The 17,471-nt window shown below is 42.1% G+C and overlaps 1 protein-coding gene across 2 annotated transcripts in view; it reads right to left on the bottom strand.

Moving 5' to 3' along the window:
* il1rapl1a (interleukin 1 receptor accessory protein-like 1a) overlaps positions 1–1,391 on the bottom strand; it is a 161,043-nt gene extending 159,652 nt beyond the window's left edge. Inside the window, exons 1-2 of one of the 2 annotated variants that reach the window (XM_086220333.1) lie at positions 1,150–1,391; positions 705–775 (exon numbers count right to left, since the gene is read on the bottom strand). The gene's annotated coding sequence lies outside the window, so the exon portion shown is untranslated. The remainder of the gene's footprint in view (positions 1–704; positions 776–1,149) is intronic. The other variant, XM_086220335.1, reaches the window with a different exon arrangement.
* Between the last annotated feature and the right edge of the window lie 16,080 nt (positions 1,392–17,471).

Here is a 17,471-nt window from a genome sequence, read left to right as displayed (position 1 = left end):
CCATTAAAAGACACCAAAGCCTCCAATAAAACTTGAGAGTATTTCAGTGTTAATCGCTGCCTCAGTACAACCAGCAGCAGCAGCAGCAACCGCCGCCGCCGCCGCCGCCTGTATCATCAGTATAAAGGCAGGCTTGTGTACATAATCAGGCTTATACTGCGAGACTGCCTTTAGGGAAAGCTGCCTCTTGGTTTACACCTTTATCTAAATCCTCTCCTTGTGAGCTCCAGAGAGCCCGGCGGGCCAGGTTGTGTGTGCGTGTTTGTGCGTGTGCGCTCGTGCGTGTGTGTGTGTGTGTGTGAGAGAGAGAGAGAGAGAGAGAGAGAGAGAGAGAGAGAGAGAGACTGCACTGCAGATGGTTTCTCCGGTATCTCCAATGATGAAGCTCATGAGCAAACATATCGTGAGTAAAGAGATATCCAAAATTCAGACTGCGACACAATTAAGTTGGATTATTTATTCGAATGTTTATAATTCGACCGAATGTCTCGACTGTGACAGGTGCTCAACTTCTCCACCCCAGCCTCGTTTTCTCGAATAAGTGCTGCAACTGTCCGGTAGAAACCCAGAGTCACATCATTGCCGCAATATGTAACAACCCGTTAAACTGAGATCTGCAAACTTTATGAAATGGTGGGGGGTGGGGGGGGGGGGGGGGGACGTGGTATATCGGCAAGCCAAGAAGGGGGAAAAAACTGGCCTACCTTACACTCGATTCCAAAATGGTTCGACGCTGTTTGTCAGTCAGCGGGGAAGGCTTTGGACATCACAACTCCTGGTCAATAAAGAGAGCACGTTTCCATAAAATGGATGGACGCCAGTGAGAGTTTCAGCGAGGTCACCCATTCAGCCAATCGTCCGGTTAAAATCCAAACAGAATAACAGAGATGTTGTCTCCGTCCTCAGGGGGAGAAGTGCGCCAAGCGCTCTCCTACGCAGATGTGACTTTATGCGGTTGGAATGAAACGGATGATGGGTAGAAAATTGAGCAAGAATTTAAAAAAAATAGCACAATCGATAAAAATGTGTATGTGGAGTTGGGGTGATGCTTCCTAAGGTTCATCTCTCTCTCCTCCTTCCCCCACCCCCCACCCCCCCAACCCCGAATGTGACAGTTGACTTTTACGCAAACCTTGCCCAATGACTAACCGTCTCATGGGTGCTCGTCCATCCCAGACGCGCTGCTTGGTGAGATCCCCACTCAGCCACGCCGCGGTGGAGATGAGAAAATGAATGTATGGCCAAATGGTCAGATCCGATGGGGGGGTTTCCTCCACAGCTTCGCTCTGTAGTTGCAATGCACACGACGAAAAAGTGTCTCTCCACGGTCCTAGTGCACCACGCACCGTCGCCTGCACCTGCACTCCGTCATCTCCGCCGATGAACCGGAGAAACGGACGAGAGGGAAAGACATTCCAGCAGGCACCTACAACGTGACTCGACGCTGAGAAACGTGTGTGTGTGTGTGTGTGTGTGTGTGTGTTGGCGAGAGAGAGAGAGAGAGAGAGAGAGAGAGAGAGAGAGTGGAAAAGACCTTGAAATTAAATGTAAATTCAAAGTCTCTATCATCTTGATGTCCGCAAAAAAAAAAAAATCAGTTTCTGTCATTGTTGTTTTTCTTTTTTTTTCTTTCTTGTAAAATCCCCCGCGCCAGGATACTGACTGAACAAAAATAGCCTCGTAAGAATAATTAATCGTCATGAGACCGTAACATGTTGTGACTCAGAACATGGTAGCGTGAGCGGTACGAGATCAAGCTGGTGATGGGGAGATTCTGGTACAAGTGGTTGAGGTTGTTGAAGAAAATTGTTTTGACTCATTTAGTACATTAAAGACTTGGATACACCGCAGGAACAAGAAATTCTATAAGGGGCAATAAACAGTGGGATTCTACAAATCCGTCACATGACTCTATGCGCGTATGTTTATTGGCAGATGGTACCAGGTACCTGCTGCAACCATCAGGGCCACAACCTGATGCTCTTTTCTGCTAGGAGGAGACCAGGCATGCTGGGGGGGGGAGTTTATGTATTTATCAATTCAAAAAAATGATCCAGTTAATGAATCCGTATGGATTAATATAAAGTCGCCTCCAGCAAAACAGTATATTTTTGTCATATATGATGTATATGCAGAGGCTATTTCCACAGTCACTTGTGAGAGTGTTATTTTTGCCCTGTACACAGGAGTTGTGACCTCACACATATTCAGAAGCTTATCCTGGTCCAAAATTCACCAACAGAATATGAAACTTCAAGACTCTCACACTGGGAGAATTGGGTTTATGAAAGAGGTAAGAGATATGTTGTGTGCGACTGTTAAACGTATGAAAAGGGGGGGGGAAATATGTTTTCGCATTAATCGGAATTGTTTGAGGGAGAGAAGCTGGTGGTCTTGTGGAGGTTTTAATGTGGAAATCAGAATTGTTTTCCCCTGTGCTAACAATGACAGACATGCACGTCATCTTAATACGTTTGTGAAGGGGATCTTGAACTTGTGACTCGTTCCTTTTATCTAGTGCGACTATTTTTGGTGAGAATTGAAGCTTCACATCACCTTTTTTCAGTTGTCTGTGGCTTCAACTCTAAAATGTCTTTTGTAGGGTGAATCGAAGAATCTCAACTGAGTTATTCCAAAGATCGCAGGAAAATTCCTCAAATGCTCAACGCAGTGGATGACAAAAGGCCGTTTTGAAAAGTTACAAGGTTAAACTCCAAAACCTGATGAAATCAGTAACATCAGATTCATCTACTTGATTTACAGAGACAAAACTGACATTATCAATTAAATCGGTATTTAACCTGTTATGACATTTCAACACGGCGGTAGACAAGGACCCATCAGAACCCTTCATATCTGTTTGTGGACATGTATGTACTTGAATGATGTGTTTGCTTTCAGGACCTGTCAAGGTGTGAAAAATTACACCATCATCATAGTTACTGGTGTAACTATTCCCGCTATCGTCGCTGTCACTATAACCTGAGCAAAAGTCACATCCACTAGTAGCTGAGTGGAGGCAGATACAGGCACCAAGAACAACACCAAAGCATTCAGTTCTCTGACAGCCATTGCTTTTGAACAAAGTTAGAGAATACACACACACACACACACACACACACACACACACACACACACACACACACACACACACACACACACACACTTACTTGTACTTATAACCTGATAAAGACCGTCAATGATGTAATGTATTCCAAAAACTAATGTTGTCATGTTCTCACTTCGCAAAAGTGTCCTCACTCTGTTGGTTAAAAACATGCTGTGGTCCTCACTATGTAGCAAGTACACCCACACACATACACACACACACACACACACACACACACACACACACACACGCACGCACACACACAACTTCCCTCACCTTAATCATTATGATGAATGTCCAACACCCACCTCTTTTCTGCATATATTTGTCTGCTGCCTGTTATTCTCTATTTGTGTTATGCCCCCTAGTGTTCAACATAAGCAAATACATTTCTTGACGGATGGACAGAAAATCCACCTGATGCTAATTTTGCCTGTAGATAGCGCCTGTGATAGCCCTCTCTTCACGGTCTCACCCAAATCTATGACAAAACGAAACTTTTAAATGGACTCACACCTCAAATGACACGGAACGACAACAGTTTTTCTTTGATATACTTGAATAAAATTGCTTAATTGAAATAAATATATATGTATATATGTGTGTATATATGTGTATATTATATATATATTTTAATTTAACCTTAATCTCTTTTTCGAGCAATATATATACTGTGTATATATACTGTGTATATGTATACTGTGTGTATATATATGTATATATATATATATATATATATATATATATATATACACACATGTATATATGTGTGTGTGTGTGTGTGTGTGTATAATATAAAACCTTTAAACAAGTACAAGATTATTTGTCAACTTACCAACAACTTAACCAGAGTCCATATGGGCTTTTTTTTTAATCAAAAAAGGTTCATTATGAAAGAAAAAAATCACTTTTTTAATTAGCACCTGAAATCACCACTTGATAATTCTGATAATTCATGTTCCCATATTTGCCTCCTGAACTGTGATGAGTAGTGTTTTTCTGTTAGATTCAAAGGGATAATTTAAAAGCAACTATCCAAATATTACACATGGTTGTGTTGATGATTAAAAAAAAGAGACGTTTAAAAAAAGAATGCAAAATAAGTAGGCAAAGCTACAACTGGACACAGCGAGATGCAGGCGCTCCTGCATGTTTGTTAAGAAATGCAAGAGTATACACCTGTCCTCATCAGATCTCCTCAGGATCTGGTCTGTGGACAAGAGGACCGGCTTGTATAACCACTTTAGCCCAGGGCTCAGGAAACTCGTCAGATGTACCTGCCTCCACATTTGTTTCCTTTCAGAGGATGAGTAGGTACCTGATAGTTGTAAGTCATGCAGAAAATATAGAGCCTGACTGCAACTGTATGACATCCATCCTCCTCTTCACTCTTCTTAAAAAAACACTCACTCACTCGCTCACTCACTTGCCGCCTGCTGAATATTCAGTAGATAAATGGTGCCATAGAAACTGCTGAGACACTGAAGGACCCCCATCACCACATTGTACCCCCCCCCCCCCCATGCTCCACTAAACAGCTTCTTTGACTTTGTTCACAGCTTTTTGTACAGTAAAAAGCTTGATGGGAAAACTTGTTAAAAGAGAAAAAAAGGGGCCGACTTTGCTTTAAAAAGCAATATCTTGAATTTGCATCATGTCCCACTTGCCTGTGTGGACATAAATAGACTTTGCTTAAGAATGCAATCAGATATAGAAACAATTAATTAGTCGGTTCAAAATGAAACAAGGAATTCTCATTGGAACATTGGAAGAGGTGCTGTGACACGCACGCACGCACACGCACAAACGATTAATCCTGAAATGAAAGTCTTCCGTCTCTTCCTTCCTTCTTAAACACTTAACAGAAGTTTTTTATGTTAGCTGATCTAAGACCTTTTCTTTTTTCCTTCTTTTTTGGAGCGAAATTATTTTTAGTAAATGATGTGAATAAAAGCAAATTCAAATTCATTATTGCATAATAATGAGAAGTGGATGAATGCATGTCACTAAGGTGCTCGTGTGCTTAATTCGATATCTGAAGCAAATCTCATGTTGTGAGAAAGAATAGTTCAGATGTAGACCACAAACCCGCATAGATTATTATTAAGATTAATATTAATAATCATTATAATCAGAGAGCCGTATTAAGAAACTCTGTTAAATAATCTTTTTTAACATAGCATTTGTTGTATTCTTCTTCTAAGTCTGATTACTTAACCCCGTTCACACTGAATAACACGTGTCACCGCGAGTTTTTGGACCCGTGTTTGCTCGGCATTAGGGCGCATTCAAGCTTCCAGAAGACCCGGGTCTGAACTCCTGCTGTGAGAGCTGCATGCCTGTGTTTTTCTCTCTCTCTCTCTCGTACGTCATCGCGCTGACAACGTCATCATTTCATATAAATGTGCGCCGAACACTGAGAGGTAAACAAGCGACAACGTAGACATCGCCGAGTCAAACGTTAGCCCTGTCGTTGCGTGCATTGCAATGTTGTCTCTTTTGCAAAGCATACAAACTCAGCGCAGATTGGAAAATGTCTGAACGCTGATGCAGCGAAGAAGGATGGAATTTTTGGCTCATCTGGACGGGAGCCGAAGAAGCTAAAGGCGAAGCCTGACAGGCGGCACAGTGACGAAATCAGGATGCGACAGGAAGGTCGCGTGAAACCTGAGACGACACGAGTTGACTTTTTCACAATGCAGGCGAGTTGAGCCGAGCTGCTAAACACCCGGGTCGCTTGGCGAGTCGGTCGACGCAGAGTTGACCCTTTCAGAGTGCCGAAAAACCCGTGTGCTTTAGGGGATGTTAACATGAAAGAACAGTATTGATAGCAACTATGCAGTAAAGATAAACCAGGCTTATTTCACAAGGTGAAAAAATACTCGTTACATATACAGAATCATCTAAATCATAGCTAAAAATGAGAAGAATACAATGTTGTAAAAGCAGTTTGGTTTTATAATTGAAAGACAATGAATTTTGGCAGAAAATACTATATAGGTGTACAAGCCGTATGGTCACTCCATGTATGTGTGACTGATGTTAATGATTTGGCGCTTTTGGTTCAAGAGTTGCATTCACTGGAGTAAATAACAGCTGATGTACATACCTGAACATGTGACCCGAAGAGCCACACCTGTGTGGACCGATGCTTTAAGAAATCAGCGCAAGTATTTGTGTGTCAAACACCCAGACAGAGATTCAAAGTAACCTTTATGGTCCCGTAATGTAAAACATTTGGCTTGGGCCTTTATTCGTGCTGCAGCGGGAAATGTAGGTAAATCAAATCAGGCTGCCAGTTTACTGAAGAAGGTAATAAATCACAGACAAACGTTAGTCTCATTCTTCACTTCTTGTGCGATGAGGGACTCTGTCAATTAAAACAACTGAAATGGAGCTTCTGTTTTTATTCTTTGACATCCAGCCATGAAACTTTTGTTTTCCAGTTATATTTCCTGGCCAAATGTGTTCACTCCTCTGTTTACTCTGTTTTGGTCTGGACTAATTCCCGAGGGACCTGTAAAGTTGCAGCAATAAAACCAAACAAGGACTCAAAGAAACCAAAACGCTCATGGAAGAGAGATGAGTGTCTGAGGGTTTGCTCTGTGTAGAGCTCATGCACCATGTAGGAAGGGAAGAAAGAAAGCAATTGGAGAACAATGTCCTTTTTATTCATGACAGTGCTTTCCCATTAATGATCAGCGTTCTCCAAATAGAACACAGCTCATCATTTAGCATCTCAGCACAACAAATTGAATCTGTCTCTTATAAAACTTTTCCCCTTTCTCTCTCTGTTTCTATCTCTTTTTCTCACTCTCAGTTTGCATCTGTCATTCATCTCCTTGTCCTTTTAATCCCTCTCTTACAGACACACACACACACACACACACACACGCTCACACTCTCTCTCTCTAACACACACACGCTCACACTCTCACACTCTCTCTCTAACACACACACAATCCAAGTGTGCTGATTGATTCATGCCTAATTGCAGGTTTGAAATCCGCAGGTTGCCAGTGCCAAGCAGTTTCCGAACGTATGCCAAGCGGTTGCCACCACAGCAGGTCATGACCTCTCTGTAATTGTAGAGATGATGCTGCCGCTCATCTGCTATGCACATCTGCGCCAGCACAAAACCACTGACAGAACTCACAACTAGAAATAAACCCGCACAATTGGAGTGAGAGTCAGCTAACTGTTCTGAACAGAGTTATTTCCTCTCTGTACTCTTGATACTGCCAAGATGCAACTCACCCATAAAAGAATTTCCACAGTTCTGAAGATATTTGAAGACATTTCCTTGTTCGCTGTTATTTAAATTATTTTGCTCTTTTAGCAGCGAAAACACAGCTTTCTATCTTCACAGATTTTCGGCTGGATTTTTGCACATTCTCAGGTCACGTAGCATTCGCTTCAGAGGCAAAACAAGCGCAGAAATTTCATTTTATAGTGCAGATAAGAAATGTGGAGTTGAAGGGGAAAGAAGAGAGAGGGCTACATTTCAGCACGATTTCTCTCTCCCAGCTTTTATAAGGATGCACCACCCACTGCTGGATAATCACAGACTGAACTCATTTAACAGCTACTGGGCCACTGTGGTGAGATTTACTGTAGGTGTGACACAGAAAGCATCACAATACGACCTATTTTTGAATTTACAGCAACGAAGGTCCATTATACTTGGACATAAACCGAACATATAATAGCCTTTTCCCTCCCACCTCCCCTGTTCTGATTACTTAAGTTGTTTTGTAGCAGGAACATACAATATAGTAGCTACAGTAGTCCAGGCTTTTCAGCTGCCGTGTTATAGCACTTTGTGCTGAGAGTTTGTGACGAGCTGAAGCAACATTCATTCTTTCCGCATGCTGAGTACTGCTAAATATTTCAGCAGGGATCAAGATTTTTTCTCTCTCTCTCTCTCTCTCTCTCTCTCTCTCTCTGCAGCTCACCAACAAACTACCCCTAACCCACAGAAATCATTAAGTAAGAAGCAATGAAAGCAGAATATCTTCAAAACAGTGCGTAAAAGGCAAGAGAAGAGTGAGTAGAGCTCAGCAAACGCTGTTATGAAGTGCTTTTATGAGCTTGTGACGGGAATGCGGAAACGCTTTGAAGGAGGATAATTGTGTCGTACATTACACATAGGAGAGAATGGCTAATGGAAAACTGCAAATGCAGTGAGGTAATATTGTTATATTAAAGCTTTTTGGTCCCAATTAGATCTTTGTCAAGCTTGAAAGAAAATGAAATAAATCAACCATGTGGAAGCGTAAGTCCGTGACAAATTGAAAATACCTCTTCATGCAATAGTGTGTAGAAATACATTTTTAAAAAAATCATTATATTTTTGTAAAAGAGGGTCTACTGTCTTCCTTACTGTAGGTATATAGGTACCGTAACTCTGAGCCTGAGCGATGTTGAACATGAGAAAACTGTTCTACCCAAATGTTTTCCATCTAAATGAACAGCGAGTGCATGCGCATAACTCGTCCTCATCTGAGCAGAGACACTTGTCAACATCATTATCCAGTCTCATTACGGTCTCCCTTCTAACCTGAATTATACATCAAGCAGCCAATCAAAAGCCTGCATCCAGAGCTGTCATGGGAAAATTCCCTATGATTCCCAGTTGAGGTTTTTCCTTTTAATCAGAGGGCTGGAGTAGGATCAGTGTTTTCCGTCCAAACGAATACAGGCAGAAGGTAGAGAGAGAGGGAGAGAGAGAGAGAGAGAGAGAGAGAGAGAAAGAGAAAGAAAAGAGGTGTAGGACTCCCACAGGTGTAGCAATGTAAAGCTCTGCACTTCCTCTTGGATCATCTGGGGCATGTGTGCACACGTGTGCACTGGGAGTTCTGACAAAAGATGTGAAACCTGGTTATTTGGAGTACGCCTCTGTGGGAGCAGAGAACAGCCGTGCTTCTAATTACTTTTTAGTGCCATTATCTCAAGATCACCAGTTAATTATTGTGTTAACTAAGCTTGTTTCTTTTGTGTGGCGATAACTGGTTAATTTATTAGAGGAAAAGGCAGTTTTCATGAGAGAATGAGTTAATTTTGTTTTCTGGACATAACAAGATCGTTCTTAAAAGTCAACGGTTTTAAGGAGCGTTTCAGATAGAAGGAGCTCTGTGGTTCCCTGCGTCATAGAAGCCATTCATCTCCATCCGTGTGTTGCGTGACGTTGTGTGTGCGTGTAAAGCTGGGCGAGGCCGCTGCTCGCTCCTGTGCCATCCACGTAACTTCCTTTTAGCAGCAGCGGGAACACGGCTTTATAGTTACATGATACGACGCAATAATTAACGCGTGACCTCAAGATAACAACGCAGCTGCTGTGAAGAAACTATATAATGAAAGAAACCGTCATTCCTCTGTCTGACATCTTGATGTGAAACTGTTTTTGTGTAAAAAAAAAAATCATTTGCATCAAACAGCATCAAGTTTAACAATATAAATATTGAGCTTGTGGAAAAGCAAGGATAAATACCCTGAGGGCCCTTTGACAAAGTCCATCTTGTTAACTAAACACCAGAGTTTGTCACAGGAGACGACAGCTTGATGTCTTTTCACACAGTTAACTAAATTTGTACAGAAGATTCAACTAAGAGTCTGCAGTTTCAGAGCATCTAGATTTTTATTTGCCCCTGTTAGAAAAAGATCTGCAGCACACAAGAGCTGTTACCACAGGTCATGTGATGAAAACAGTCAGGGTACTGACGTGACATTGTGAAAGTACAGCAATAAAAGCAAAGCATCTCACGGCTTCCACTTCTCTCTCCTATGACAAAAGGTTAGTTAACTGTCCTTTAATCACATAACTCCTCCTTGGAATATCAACTTTGTCTAAAAACAATTGAACCTCCCTGTCCCTCCCTATTGCCTGAAGTGTTCATTAACATAGAAATTGATGAGCTACAATTGACACTCTAAAGCAAAGTTCAGACAGCAAGGTCAGCCAAGAGCCAGTAATTAAGCTCCAGTCCTTTAAGTGCTGTTATTAGCAGCGCGGGCCAGGACTCATCCACACAGAACTAAAACATGGAAATGAAATCCAGCTCCTTCACAAAGACGTATAAATATAGATGGATATGTTATACGCATGTGATACTTGGACCACATGGGGGTCTACTAGGTTTCTCTGCACTCTGCTCTCTCACAACGAACAGCAATAACCGCAGGTGTCTGGGTGGTTTAAAGGACAAAGGGGTGCTTTTAAGTGCAGCAGAGATGATTTATTCATTGCTTTGAGCTCCACCGTATCAGAGAACCTACCACAGATGGTACAAGCCGCTAGATCTGCACTTAAACTGTCTGACAGGGGCGAAGGTAGGAGTTGCTCTCGTTGCTTTTTGCTCTTGTCCTCCTTCTCTGTCGCATCAGTGTTTTTACACGGGACAGCGAGAGCTTTGATATTGATATTAGGATGTCAAGATGTAACAAGAGACCCTCAGACCGAACCTCTCCCATCAGCTTATGTGTAAGGGTGCTTACTCTGCCGGGGTCTCCTCTCGAAACACAATGCTGTGGTTATCATTTTCATCCTTTCTTTTGCATAATGTAAAATCAGATAAACATGAAAACTGAAAAATTAAAGCTAAAGTGTATAACTTAAATCTACATCTCTTACATTTGAGACCTCATCAAACACACAGTCATTAAGCTCATCCCTGCCAGGGAACTTCATCTGGATTTAACATTATGTGGAGTTTTTATATTTCGCGTGTGTGGCGACATCCCCTCACCAGCACACCTGTCGTGATGCATTTTACGTCTCCGGGGCAACAGTCGGGAAAGCAGATGCACCTGAGAGTATGGCGGCGGCAGAAAGAAAGAGTCAAAGAACTGTCTCTGGTGTGAATGTTCCCGGTTTGGAAGTAAGTGTTCAGATGGCAGATTCAAATAAAAGAAAGCAAGTGATGGGACAAACATGGATTGCAAAAGTAGCTTTTTCTTGTTAAATACGGGTAAAAGAAGAGAAAGAACTGAGGGCCGACACGGAGTAGCCTATATAGCTCTGACATTTACGACTAAAAGTGTGTCTTGTTACCGTGTGCTTGTGACTACTTCTGAACATGAGCCAGGGAACTTTCTGAGGCTGTGAGTAAGCGATGTTAGCAAGCTAGTTAACAAGTCACCAGTTTTACAAACCATTTTAAGAAAAAGTGCTTTGTCTCTCAGATCACACACACAAAAAATCCCCAAAACAACTTTTTAGCTTTTACACCGCCTGACACGACACACACAACACACTCCTATTGCTTATGGCCCCTGACAGTCATCAGAATCAAGGATCTAAAACCAAGATATAATATTACCTTTCTTTCCTCCAAATTTCAATAAAATCTGTTCATTATAATTTGAGATATCCTCCCTAAAAAAAAAAACAAAAAACACATTACCTACTTGGTGAGGTAAAAAACATGCATTTCATTTCAGCTTTTTTTTTTTTAGCTCCATTTTCTGTTCCTCTTATTATGAGGAGAAGACAGACAGATAGAAGAGCTCCGTGGACTCAGAGGGTGTAAATATTTGTTCAAAATGGTCTCATGTAGTCCTAATAGGACGGAAGGTTTGTAGCAAAAAAGAACAGCAGCATCGTGAGGTGGGTAACAAGCAGGACACACAGAATTCAACTAAGTTAATCACTTAATTTATGACATGAGGCCAGTTCTTGTTCTATAAATTCCAGCGCAGGACTTGACCCCTTTAATTGACCCCTTTAATATCTCTACAAGGAGACTCGGAGTCTAGTTACAGAACCTAATGTCACATCATTAGTAATAGCATTATGTATGTAGTATTTCCTTTAATTATAGTATGATTCTGCTCTGACTGTAGAATCGTGCTCCTTGATAGAAATCCTAACTGTTGAAATACAAAAAAAAAAAAAGAAATTTATTCATTTAGTTTATTACAAATGTCATACTTCAATCTGATTTGCTGGTCTCAATTTGAGACTATCCCTCCATCCATCCATCCATCCATTTTCTTCTGCTTATCCTGTTAAGGGTTGCCGGGGGGGGGGGGGGCTATCCCAGCGGCTTTAGGGCGAGAGACAGGGTTCACCCTGGACAGGTCACCAGTCCATCACAGGGCCAACACATAGAGACAGACAACCATTCACACTCACAGTCACACCTACAGTCAATTTAGAGTGTCAATCAGCCTCGTCCCCTCTTGATGTCTTTGGACTGTGGGAGGAAGCTGGAGTACCAGAGAGAACCCACACAGGAACAGGGAGAACATGCAGACTCACACAGAAAGATCCCGTGCTGGAGCCAGGACTGGAACCTTCTTGCTGTGAGGCGACAGTGCTGACCACTGCACCACCGTGCCTTGAGACAATATATTATTCTTAAATTCATTTGACTGCTTTCAACTATTCTATGGGGAAGAAAAAAAACCTGAGAGGGCAAAAAACATGGAGGATTGTTTAGTGCCGATTCTTGACTGAACTCAAGTGTGTGGAACAAACAGTCCTGTGGAGATGTCTTCAGTACATGCAGTTTTGCCTCTGTAAGTGCGAGTGTGTTGGAAGACAGCTGCTGGAACATCTGCTGGCATGCGTCAAGTGTTTTCTCTTCACTCTGTCCTAATGAGAGACAGGCTAAGATACTGTACAGTTTGTCAGTGCAACCAAAGAATTACCTGCAGTTTAAATAATTACAGTCGTGAGTCATCAATGACACACCTCATCATCATTATTGTTGTTGTTTGTCGGGGGGAGGGAGGGTTGTTGTGCCGTGTGACCTTTAACAATCCAGAGTCGGTTGAGCCAGACAAAACACAATCAGGCTCCCCTGAGTGGCGTCACCTGACCAACCAGTCTTTATGTATGTGTGTGTGTGTGTTTGTGTGTGTGTGTGTGCTTTGTAGGCAGAGCAGCATTTCTATGACATACTTTCTCCTCACCATCAACACAAAATCCGCCATGAATCTAATCAGTTAGTGTGGAAATTGGCTTTTCTCCATCTTATTAGAGTAAAAACAGCCAATCATAAGAACAAGAGTGATGCGGCATCACAGAGAGGGAACATTTGCATTAAACTCAGATTAGCCGACTGTAAGAAAACCTGGTTGAAGCAAGTTTGAAGGTCATAATACAGACAGATTGAGAGAGGCAGAGAGAGTGGTGGGGGGAAGGACAGAAGGAGAGCAATTGTAGCCTAAAGTGACAAAAGGAGGAGTGTTAGTTCTTGCTGCTTCATCATTTTACTCTGAATGATTTAGCATGAATTTGTGTGATGACTCACAATGCACCATGATTGATTTGCTCTGCAGCTAAATGCTTGTAATGAAGTTAATTGAGGTGAAAAACGTGTTACATGGATAACAGTGGTTGCTGCGGCTAGCCACCATGCTAGCGCATCTTCTTCAATGGAGCCAAATTAGAGACCGAGCCATGAACATTCACCTTAGCGTGGGCAAGATGCTGAACAAATTCGACAACACATTGTCCCGCAACAGGCCTCAGGACATGCTAGCGTAGCAGATTGCTTGTAAGGATTGTGCTACCATGCCAATCTAGCCTGTCAGTGGCTGATGTGACAAAGTTCCATGACCATGTGAAGAACAGGAAGGTACAGAAGAGTCCAGCTGTGTCTCAAAAACACAACTGTGTCCTTCACTTCCAGTAAAAACTACAGAATGAGCAGATATTTTATTCGACATTGGGAGGTACAATAAATTGAAACTTTTTCCTTCATGAGAAGGACACAAACCAGAGGTGCTGACTCACTTTTTGAATTAGAAGACAATTGGGCAGTTGGAGTCACCTGAGTAAAATGCTGTGATTGCAAAAGACAAATATATATTTCATTGCAAGATGTCTGACAGGAGCATTAGTGATTTGCGATAAAGCACACTTGGCGTTGTACACAGGTCAAACAAACTTTGCAGAAGGAGACTTTTGTTCTTTCAGTTCAAGAAGATGAACTGCGGGGGACTTCTTCATCAGGATGATTATATATACTGTACCTGTGGCTCATAGACAGTTATCATACAATCAATAAATAATGCAAATATTTCAAGTAATCTCTGGTAATGTCACTTGTAAAGAAATGCAGAAACTGAAAGAGTTACGATACTGCGAAGCATCCATTGATTTAAATGTGTATGAATCCCGGATGGATGATAGTATTTAAGCAGCAGAGGTTGCTGGGATCATGGAGGCGTTTTCATAAATAGTCTTGTTCTCTAACACTCTTTGACACAGTGAGCTGGCTGAGGAAGTTTGCAAGGCTGCTGAACATGGACACTTCTTAGTGAATGAAAGTTCAGAAAGTGGTGAGCTACTCATCCACTTTCCAGCCCACACATCCAGGCCTTCACGCCACTTTATGTAACCATCGACAGAAAAGATGAGAGGCAACAGGAGAGGCAGAGAAAAAGAGAGCAGTAGGAAGCAAAGAAGATGGCGTCACACAGAAAAGAGAGAAAGACATATTTGTATATAGAAGCAGAGAAAAAAGAAGTGTACTGATATTCCGTAACCTGAAATAGCAAGAAAATGACGGTTCCTTATGTTAAATACCAACATGGGGGTTGGTGATTTGATTCCGGTTTGGTTGGACATCTCTACTGACGCAATGGGCCGCAGTTCTACTCAGTATAGCAGTGAGGAGGATACAGGAGGATGTTGCGGTGGCTATGGTTGAGAACTTGTTGACATCCAAACCACAGGTACTTAAATTGTTGCCATATCTGTCAGAGGCCCCAGCTGCTTTGGCCCGTCATCCTCCTAAAGCTATGTTCCTTTCTTTCTCTTCTGGCTACAACCTGTGTCCCCTGAGAACATCAGGCTGTCTCCCCGAGGATAGCCTCCAAACTGATTTACACCCAAAACTACATCATTGCCTAGTCTGTTGCTGGTCTACATCACTGGCAGTCCAAAGCAGCAAGTCCTTGGAGTCCTGCAGCCACCACAGTCTCTTGAGTCCCCATGAGCCAGTTTTCTCACCTCAACTGGTATTTTTCTCTGTTCAGCTGCTCTGCTGTGAGTCCTTGCAGCCGCGAACCAAAACCCAAGGGACACAGTCTTCATCACCAAGATTTGGGTCACCTTCTGGGGCAGCTCTTCCTTCATTGCAGACACCTGGGGCACCCTGCATTGTGGCACCAAGTGGCTGTCCTGCCTGGGGCCCCCTGCTTCACCCCTTTCCATCCCCCAGACAATCTGTGCTCACACTGCTGGATATCCACCTGTGGCCACCCTCCCTCCTGCATGCCTCCCTGAGGTGCAGCCTGGCCTGACCCTGTCCTTCCCCTCCAGCCTGTCAGAACTTATCCTCCTTGTATTCTTTATTTGAATCCCCATTAGTCTCCACAAAGTCCCGGCTAATCTTCCCAACATTCATTGCACTTCTTTTCCTCTTCCGGCAAAATACCTGCCTGTTGTTGGATTTTTGATGAGGCGCATTTATCTCCTGGGTATGGGACACTTGCAGTTCCTTCTTCTGACTTGACTGGATTTGGACTTTCATTGTCCCGGCCCACATTTGGGTGCATTTGCCCTCACCTTGTTTAACCCTCATACTAAGTAGCACAAACTGTTAACGGCATTACAGTCTGTCAAAAATAATGAAAAGAAACACAGCCTTATGCACCGAGGGAGTGTTTTTTTGCTGTTGTTTTTGCTGTTGTACTACAGAACCGTGACATGATGTGAACTGGACCATGACATGTACCCTTACAGCCCTAATATCTGTGCTACTGCATGAGTAATTTTCTTTTCAGTTTAAATATCTACACTGTCAAAAACAATGCACATGCTATATATATTCAACATAGAGGTTTTAGGAGACACCATTTCATCTCCAGCACTTCATGAAAACACTGTACGAATGGCCTTGAAGACCAGTGTGTTAGCTGTGATAGACAAATAAAAGATCTACGACGAGATATTTTTTTTCTTGAGCTGAAATGCTTTTCCTGGAGCGGAGAACTTGCTGACTTCAAAGGAGATTTAAGGAAGAGGAGATAAAAATAAGAGTAGGGAGATTTTTTTTTTTGTCATTGTGCACTTTGAGAAAGAAGTCGAAATGTCAAGACAAAGTCGAAATGTCGAGAATAAAAGGTGAAGTGCTGATACACTCACTGAAAGTAGGAATATCACATGACTAATTCAGCACTTCTTTCTGCAACTGATACCAGTGGCTGAGGGTTAAATTGTAGTGCTTTGCTACCAGAGAGCTGGTTCACATCTCATTACACCCTTTTAGATGAATTTGATGTGCTGCTTGCTCTCTACCTATTAACTTTTAAAGGGAAACAAAAAAACAACAAATCAGTCATTTTCCCCTTTTCTCTTTTTTTTTAACTCATTTATTCCAAAGTCTTGGCATCAACTTTTCATTTGGCAGGGCGACTGGAAATGCGTGATGAAACAAAGTGTCCTGATTTTGACTTTTTTCTCATCATCTCGCCTTTTTTTCCCCGACGTGCAGAACGGACAAAAAAAAAACAAAAAAACACGGCACGGCTTTTTTTTTTTTTCTCATCCCTGGCCCCAATATGGGGTCATCAGTTTAAATAATTGTTTTCAAGGCATCAGGACAAACACACAAATGCACCATAGGATAATGAAAAAAAATTGTAACTTAATGCAAAGTACTAAACTGTAAGAAGTAACATTTGCGATGTCTTAATTAATCTTTGATTGGTGAAAACAAGCTCTATGAGTGGATGTACTTTGATGGGATAAATGTTCCATGAGGTCAGCGAGCAGCTGTTTTGTAGTTTTACCTCTCGCTGTGGAACTGATCGTTTCTCTCCCGTGTCACCATTTCAACCCCAAGAAAAGAGTGTAACCAGAATTACTCTTTAATATCAACGCCGCTATCTACATGTGTGTGGTGATGTGTCATGTGTGACTTCTAATGTACCGTGAGTTTGTAAGTGGTTATGAAGAGCAGGAGTCGTGGTTTCCACTGTGCATGAAAAAGAAACGTCGTCTCCGCGGAGCCCCAAAAATAGGTCATGCTCTGCTCTCTGAACCGCTGCACACCGTTACATAAAATACACTTCACTCGTCTTTGTACCAAATCCTCTTTTTCTCTCTCTCTCTCAGACATAAACAGAATCTGCACACAACAATTACGACACACGTGCTGTCATAGAGACGTGAGGACAGCAAAAAAAAAAAAGCCAGTATGATGCTTTGAAGATTAGCAGTCGTAAGACGAGTGTCATTATTCAGACTTTAAATAGGATAGTTGTGTTAAATCCGAGGTTATTAAAGCAAGACTTCTCTGTATGTGCAAGGTGATGCAGTTCCTTTTCTCAGCTGAGGTGATTGGATTATACTTGACTAAGACATGACGATGATTTATGCTGATCTCTGCCATGTTTATGATGCAGT

The sequence above is a fragment of the Aulostomus chinensis genome, chromosome 12 (genome assembly GCF_037954235.1).
Source record: "Aulostomus chinensis isolate RoL2024-O1b breed Wild chromosome 12, RoL_Achi_v1.0, whole genome shotgun sequence".
In the NCBI taxonomy this organism is placed as follows: Eukaryota; Metazoa; Chordata; class Actinopteri; order Syngnathiformes; family Aulostomidae; genus Aulostomus; species Aulostomus chinensis.
Note: the sequence above shows the minus strand (reverse complement) of the source record. Positions and strands in the feature narration are given on the sequence as shown.